The sequence below is a fragment of the Pyxicephalus adspersus genome, chromosome 4 (assembly GCF_032062135.1).
Source record: "Pyxicephalus adspersus chromosome 4, UCB_Pads_2.0, whole genome shotgun sequence".
Classification (NCBI taxonomy): domain Eukaryota; kingdom Metazoa; phylum Chordata; class Amphibia; order Anura; family Pyxicephalidae; genus Pyxicephalus; species Pyxicephalus adspersus.
Window position 1 is genome coordinate 85,397,084 of NC_092861.1, and position 9,139 is coordinate 85,406,222.

The 9,139-nt window shown below is 35.5% G+C and overlaps 1 protein-coding gene across 2 annotated transcripts in view; it reads left to right on the forward strand.

Moving 5' to 3' along the window:
• Positions 1-9,139, forward strand: part of NKAIN2 (sodium/potassium transporting ATPase interacting 2) — a 412,538-nt gene that overhangs the window by 354,869 nt on the left and 48,530 nt on the right. The window lies entirely within an intron of this gene.

Here is a 9,139-nt window from a genome sequence, read left to right on the forward strand (position 1 = left end):
CTTTGTAAAAGCCTTCATTGAGTTCAGCGTTTTTGAGCGTTTTCCCGCATTTAACCTGCGTTTTACATTTTTAAACGTTGCAAGCAACGTGCCTGAAGGAAACATACTGGTGTAGATTAGCCCATTGGAATGCATAGGGGATTTCAAACATGGGCTTTAAAAGCCTCAGGTTAAACGCTGGGGAAACAGTCCGTGTAGTTTAAGCCTATAGTGAAGCAACCCCAGTTTATTAGGGAAAAAAAAAAACAAACAAGGAAAGCATTGAATAATAAACCATGTGAAAACAAGAATAGACTAACAAATAATTATTCATGCTAAAAATTTTAAACCATAGGCTTTTGCTTGCAATATCACACATTTTTATTTACCCAAAAGGCTCACAGCTTTATATACTGTTAAGCATTTACTTGGTTTGCTGCCTTATATCATAAATAATGGATTGAATAACAAAATAATGTATGAATATTTCTACATAGAATTTGTTGGGTATGTGTAGATTGTTTATTAGGTTGTCAATACAGGAAGAACAACTTAGAATTGTTTCTTCATTGGGTGTTTTGGAAAAGTCTATTTAGATGCTACATCCCCAGCTTCCTATTTATTAGGCAACAAAAAGTGGCTACCTAATATATCACTAGGGGGGAAACCCCTACATTTCTATACCAGATCTTTCTTGTTTACCTGCTTATCAGCTCTTCTAATTTCAGTATGACCAAGATCATGTGTTTGACTCATGATAATACTTTATTTCAAGAAGTAAAAGAAGAGTGACTACTTTTAATTCTAAACAGGCAGATACAGAACACTACTTAACACTGTTATGTAATAATTAAAATAACAGTATGAATACCCAACTCCTGTACCGCATTACCCCAGCAGGGCTTAAAGTGAAAGAAGAGAGATCAGCATTACTCACATATGTAAACAGCAGGGTAAGCAGACTACTAACCTTATGGTTAAACCTCATTGTGTGCCAAGCAATGTAGCAAGTAATGGCCGAACATAAGAAAAGTTGTGTTCCTTAAGTCCAAACAGTTTTTTTTCCATTTGTCTTTCAAAAGTACTACTTTTTTTCGAATAAAGCAAACCCCTGCCACGAATGTAATTTATTAAAACTTATGAATATTTTGCTGACATTTTGCTACAAGCGCACACTATACATCTAAAAGCACTGCGTGAACTTAGTGTACCATATATAACATATTGGAGACTAATTATATACCAGCCATATACAAGGTACAATCCCACTGTTCTATTTGCTCAACCTTGGGAACATGATGCTGGAAATTCTACCACTGTGATAAACCACCAAGCTTTGATTTTTGTACTTCAGGCTGAAAAACCCCGCTGTCCAAATATTTGTCTCTCTGCGCCTTTCCTTCACTACGTACAGCCTTTCTGCAGAGTTTAATTCCTGTCCTTCTATATTATTCACTCCCATGCCACTGCCTATCAAACCACACGCCTCTCACAAAAACTAACAACCGGCTATTTAAATCAGATGTTTTCATGTAAACCAGTTCGATTTTTAAAGTGACTCATTCATTCAGTGGGGCTGTGTACAGTGATCTTTTCATGCACTGCTTAGATGTACAGAATAAAGAAGCCGATTTTCTTATCCCAGACCCCAGGTACTCAACCACTGATAGAAAGGGGTGACACACAGAGAAAGCAGTATGATAAAAAGCTACATCTGCCTCAGGCATTGAAAAAGCAGTCAGATGATTAAACTCTTCTATAGCATTCCCAGAAGTGCAGCAAGGCAAAGTCTTAATACTAAGGAACAGAAATCCTTCAGATTTATCCCATGCTGATTTAGCCATTCTTTTCTTTTCAATAATTGGTGAAAGCTGGCATATGCTGCAACATACTTTCCCTGAAGCTCTCTCTGTTTCTGACAAGTTTCATTCCATTTGAAAAATCAATATACACATGGTCAAGAAATCATTCTGGTGCTAAACACAGGGCTTAGCTCTATGAAGTCGGATTTCTCTTGTCCCTTATTAAGGTAGACACATCATTAAGTTCATTAGCACAGTACCTTGCAGTCTGAAGGCCAGTGAGAGGCAACATGGTCATACAGGAGTAATTATTCTTAGCAAATGTAACTCTATGTTATACCTGCACATTTTATATTTTAGAATAGCATGTATGCAAAGTATATTTGTTTAATGCAAGTTCCCTGAGCAAGGCAATAATTTGGAGTTTGACAGCCTAAAAGTTTTTTTTTTATACCTATAGAGGGTGGGCTGTTTCTGAGCTTGCTCTAGGCAGGACAACCTGTGTCAGGAGTGTCACCCTTGTGGTTACAAAGGAGGGTTAGTGTTCCTAAGTTGGTTAGGTAAGTTACTCTTAGGGTTGCAGGGATGATTACTAGTAACATTTAAGTTATAGGTATGGATAGTGTTACATTGACGTTTAGCTTTCAGCTAACGTTAGACTACTGCTCTGATTTGTAATGAACCGGAATTTCAACATTTGACAGTGGACACCACTTACTACCAACTGTATTCATTCCTTATGAGGAGCTGCAGGCAATACATGTGGTTCATGAAAATGGTTCATGGGCATGAGGAAGTGGTAATTGCATTGCAACCTCACCACAGGTTACAAGAAGAATCATTTTTGGGGGTTCAGGGAGGGTTAGGTACAGCATTACTCCTAGGACAGTAATCTCAGCAATAAATCAACTAGCAATGATAAAATTGCTAAGGGAATAACAAAAAATTCATTATAGATTTGATTCGTACCATTTATTTATTCAGTGCTTTAACAATGTCATCATGCTAGCTGATTCAAAGTTCCCAGCATTTTTCCATCTTAGAATATTATATTTTTGTCATTTCTGTATTCATAATGCTTACACAAACAGAAATACAGAATTAAAAATCACTTTAACCAAATGTGTCAGCATAAGCAACAATGTCAGAACATATTAACTAATAGGGTACAGCATTAATTTTCAAATTAATGTTAATATACTGAAAATTTTCAGTTAATATACTGAACTATATTCCAATATTTCTAGATTATCATTTATGGAATGGAATGTTTGTGAATAAAAAAAAAATGTATTGAATTTCTCAATATATGTAATTCCAAAGTAAACACTGCACAGCTTAAAGATTCATCCATTCACATTGCAAAAAAATGTAGATCTCAAAGTGAACTATGACTGGTAACAAAAAACTCTGTAAACTGTTTAAGAGTGATGGAAGGCGTAAGAAGAAGTCTTTGTTTTGTGTATTAACACTGAGCTATTTCCACTTGCATTGGAACACTGCATTAATGCGATACACATTGTGGTTGACAAAATGACTGTGCTAACTGAAGCATACCTTGAATAAATCTCATCTTCTAATTTGCAGTCTTGTCCTTCACATAAGGTCTCAATATAGTGTTAATGTTTTCAGCCAGGAGACAAAGCAAATTGTGCGTAATGTTTTGCCTTGTGACAAACAGCAGTCACAGAGAAGCTACACATTATTCAAATGAAATGAGGGCAAGACCCTCCGCTATCCCTCGAATTGTAATATCATTAATCTTCATAGAACACCTGCCCCATCTTTTTCCCTCTGTTTCTTCCATGTACAAGACAACCCTTCTTAGTCTTGATCTATGCACCCATGGGACTGGATGTACTAAAATCATTGTTTAATCATTGTTTAGGATGGAACATGAAATTGTATATAATGTGGTTGTGTTTAAGGAAAATTAAGTTCGGAGAAGCGTTATTATTGCTTCAATAAACTTGTATGTACACTCTGTTGGTTCATTTATATGCGTATATGCTTCTGCTTGACTGATGGGAGCATAACCAGAACTGATCTAATTTTTTGGGAAACAACACAGAATATTTTATGTAACAAAGACAGAATTTATGCTATTATCAATATCTCCCATGCACTGGTGTTCAATTTATTAAAGCTCTCTAAGACCGGAGAAAATAGACTATCATGGGAGTACCTGGATGATCCATCAAACCTTGAATGAACCTGGTCCAAGATTAAAAATATTTGTCAACTGATGGCAAATGAGTTTTTAAAAATCCATTCCAGGTTTGTTAACTCAGGCTTTCCCATGATAATCTTTTTTTTCTCCAGTATTGGAGAGCTTTAATAAATCAGTCCCATTTGTCTAGTGAAGTAAGAATTTGGTTTAGCCTAATAAGTTGTGTGTTTCTACTACCTGCCTGTTACCTATTTAATTCTCACCTATTAAACATGATCCTGTATATATTTAATGTATATGTATGTATTGGTATTAGTGAAAATATTACAAGATCTCAACTGAATTACACATAGACTAGGAGTAATTGTGTTATATGCAACATTACATGACTTGGATAGAGAAGATGAGGCCATTGTATCCCTGCTCCCAGCTTAAAACAACTTAGTTACCCATTAAAAAAACACACACACAAGACCTGTCTTGAGGCATAAACTGGCCATAGCAGTTTTTTAATCACATAACAAACAACATTATTTCAGTTTCCAAAAAGACATTATCAACATTACATTTTATTAGCTGTTGAAGGTCCATGAACGTACCGATTGATCACTACCTTTTTGGATACTTCTTCTTACCACAAAGGCCCCCAGCCGCTATCACAGCGTCTAGGGGACAGTTACCAGGTATCCCTTAGCTCCCACCAGGCCTCATGACATCCTAGTGTCCCATGAGGCCCCAATTTCTCAAGAACTCCATACCCTGATGGGTTCCCACCCCCTGCTGCCTTGTATGCATGTAACCCCACTCTCATGGACCCGCAAAACCACCAAGCTACCATGACAGTGCAACACAGCCATACCGCTTCCCCCAAAGGAAGGCCAGTGGGGAAACTTTTTACTCCTAATTATGCACTGACCTCTCCCACCACTCCATCCCTTTTTATCCCTTATCCTTTGACCCCTCCTTAATCACCACCCTCACCTATTACCCCATATCTTTGACCCCTCCTTCTTTTCACTTTAACCATTCCTATATAATGCCTTCCCCTCCAACCTTGTCATGTGGCCCTGTGCTTATTCCCCTTTTCCTGTGCTCCGGGCCTTATGTATGTTTGATGCCTCACATTATCTCTTAAACTAATAAAAGTTACTGTCATTATTAAGTGATTGGTCTGTGGGAGATTACAGAGCAGAAACTAGCAGAGTTAATTTATCTTTTGTACAAATTCTCAAGCAAGTACAAATTCTCAAAACAAGCAAGGGATGTGGGTGTCTAAATGAGAAACTTTCAAGTTTTAAAGGATTCTGGGAATGATATAAATAAAAAAAACTATAGTTTATAATTAGACTGTAAGAGATGCAGGTTCTGAGGCTCTGTTTCCACCTACAGAATGACTGATCTAGACCAAACATTCAGATAGTAAAGAGGGATCCCCTCCTGAATCCTACTTTCATGTCAGTGACTCATTAAGTAGAGAAGACTGAACCAGGACAGCAACTAAGGAAACCATGCTGTGAAAATCAAATCAGCAGTGAAAACTCTTTATATCTGTCTCCACAGGTTCACATTAAGTGACCTTTAATTTACCTAAAATTGTAAATTCCAATGATAGGTTATTACTGCTTGACTTTAACTGCTATCTGGGGCACTGTTAAGGACATTCTCTTATGTTCCTCCCACTGTGACAATGTTGTCACCAAAACATGTAAAAACATGTAAGTAAGGAAAAATTTCCAACAAGTAAAAATATAGCAATAACCAGGAGCCTTAAACAACAGTAAAGCAAGGGAAGGCTAGAATCCCAATTAGTTTCTGCTGCTTATGACAACAGGATTTTCTAACACTTACTGTGTTGGTGACAATGTAGTTAAAAGGCCAGGAAAAAGAAGCAATGGAATAAAGTCCTTACAAGATGTCTAAAACTTACAATAAGACTTACATAAATTGTTTGATTGAGCAGCCAAGTAGAAAATGATATTTAATGTTGGTAAATGTAAAGTTATGCACTTGGGGCTAACAGCAACTGTTTTAGGCTGGGTCTACACTGACATTTTTAAAGCACATGTAAACGTTCCTATTGTGTTTATATGCGTTTTTAAACACTTTTATTAGCGTTTTTAAGCTTTCCTTTAAAATAATGGAAACCGCCTATGCTACATTCTCATGTGTTTTTTCACGTTTTTAACGTGTTTACATTTTTAGTGCTTGTGTTTTTGGGTGTTTCCCAGCTTTACCCCACATTTTAATTTTTCAAACGTTGCAAGCAACATTTAAGATAAAGCTCATAAACGTGCCTCAAGGAAATGTCCTGGTGTAGATTAGCCCATTGGAATGCATTGGGTTTTCAAACAAGGGCTTTAAAAGCTTTAGGTTAAACGCTGGGGAAAACGTCTGTGTAGACTAAGCCTTAGGGGGAATATATCTATGTAAGACTGTAATCGAGAATAATCTGGGTTCTCTGGTAGTTCACAGACTTATTCATAACATGCAATGCCAAGCAAAAAATTATTTTTAAAAGCAAAATAATTAAAAGGTATAAACACTAGAAATCAAGACATAATCCTGCCCTTGTACAAAGAATTAGTGAGACCTCATTTGGAATATGTAGTCCAGTTTTGGACTTCAGTTTACAAAAAAGAATGTTATTGAACTGGGGAGAGTGATTGTAAATTAGTTCCCTTGACGTAGAAACTTTCAAAGAGAGAAGTGATGAACATGTACAAGTATGTGAATGTCCACGTATATATGGAGAGAGTGCTTCAAAATGATTGAATGTATTATTATTGCAAATTACAAGAGGCACTCTTTGCATCTAGAGGAAAAAGAGGTTTAATCTCCATTTATAGAAGGGATTCTTCACAGTAAGGACTGTGAAAATGGGGAATACACTCCATCATAAAGTAGTTTTAGAAAACTCAATAGCACTCAGTAAAAGATGGATGCATTTCTGGATGCACAGAATATATCCAAGTATATTTTAGAAGGAATGACACCAGAAATTGTTCATCCCAAGGAATATCCAGTTGCCTTAGGAAATCAACATAGAATTTTTTTTTCTCTGCTGGAGTAAATTGAACTATGCTGTATAAGGGGTTTTCACCCTCATCTGGATTATCTGCATGACTAACACTGTACAGAGGTTGTTTAACTTTCAGACGTTCTCTTTCCAACTGACATTTCTCTGACCAGGTAGAGAGAGTAATAGTGATAATCATTTAATTTGTAAAGCAGGTAGAGACAGCCTGGAAAATGTAAAATAAAGTGTATAGCCTTACGTGCTGTATAAAATATATTTTTTAAATATATTGTTTATTCTAAACAGAATTAGGAAAATATACCAGCATACACTTCATTTAGTCAAATGTTTATAATAATTAAACATTTAGCAATTTTTTTTAAATCTACAATGAATAATCCTCAGCATTATACGAACACATGATTTCCATTAGCCCTAGGGTTTTTGACCCCAGCTACCACTCTCCAGTCAAACATTTGACTTACAGAACTGATATCATTTTCTTTTGACCTTTTGCTTGATGTATGTATGTCATATAGTAGTTGTAGAAAACATTGCCTAAGATGATGGCATAGTTTGCTTCAGGGAAACAGTAAGAAACAAATTTGGATTTGGTCAGAGCTGATGTTACATATGTCATGAGGATTGTTTCAAGGAGTTTATGGAAGCAGACTGCTTTTTAGCCAGTTATTTGCAGCAATTCTGCTTCAGTTTAGCAAGCAGGCCACTTTTGACAGCCAGCAATGCAGTATGAGACAGATTCATTTATTTTCTAAGCTTTTTCAGGACATACTTCAGCTTGATATGAAAATATCTTAAAAATGAAATAAAATCTCTCTTGAAGATAAATGCCAACCCATAAGCAGGCACGGCTTTATCTGATGAATCTGTCCAGGGTGCTACATGACATGAGTACATATTGATGTTAGAATAGAAGCAATGGCATCTGGCTGCTTTATGTCGTAATGCATGCTTCATTATCCTGTTAGAAACCTTCGAAAAGCATGTGTACTCAAGAAATTTACCATTTCCACAGTAACTCTGGATATTTACCACTAATTAGCAATAACAATGAATATGATATGTATTCTATATGGTATGGTTCTATATATAGTTTCTTTATTATGTTCAAGACAAAAAAAAGAATTTAATCAAAAAAAGGTTTAAATATATTTTTTGTATTCCTATATTTAGTAAAGGATAAAGTTCTCATTCCATTTTTACATGCTTTAGGGCTCTCCTTAGCTGCTTTTATGTAAAAAAAAAAGGTCTGTTTACAGATTTTAATACCTAAAGCTGTAATGTGCATATATAAGTGAGTTATCTAGATAAAATAGGACATCTCCATCTGAGGTTTTAATTAGGCCAATCTAGAGCAATTTTAAAATCTATTTTTCCTGCGTTAAAGTGAAACTCCGGCCTAAAATAAATAGCCTATTAAAAAAATATAAAGAACGTTTCTATGCAATAAATAACACAGCTCAACAAAAAAAAAAGGTTTTTTTTTTTTACTTGCCAAGGATTTTTCAATATATTTGGTGTATTTCAGGTCTGCTGAATCCAGAAATGAAATCAGTTTCATTGAATTGGCTCCAGTTCTTGTGATACAGGAATCGGAATAGACAATTACCAACAACAAATGTTAACACAGCATAATATTATTAATCTTTATTTACATCAATGTTTTGCATTTTATATATTAAATGTAGCATTACTTTCATGAAACTTTCATTTGCCTTCTTTCTATATATACATTTTGTTTTACAGAAATTTGAGTTCTTCCAAAAGAAGTTGTTTATTGACCCTAATGTATTTTGCTACATTTGTGATGAATATTCTCAGCAAAAACAGAAAAGAAACATTACATAGTTTGTGAAACAAGCATATGTTGCATATTTTAGTATTAAACTGGGGGACCTAGATAAGTATTGGGCTCCCCATATGGTATGCAAAACTTGTGTAGAGTGTCTACGTCAGTGGAAAAATGGAAAACTGAAAAGTTTGAAATTTGGTGTACCTATCGTATCGCGAGAGCCCAAAAATCATAATAATGATTGTTATTTTTGTGCTGTGAATGTAAAAGGTTTCAATCGTTACAAGAAAAACAAGTGGGAGTACCCTGATTTGGAATCAGCAAGACAACCTTTGCCGCATGGTGCTGATGTTCCCATA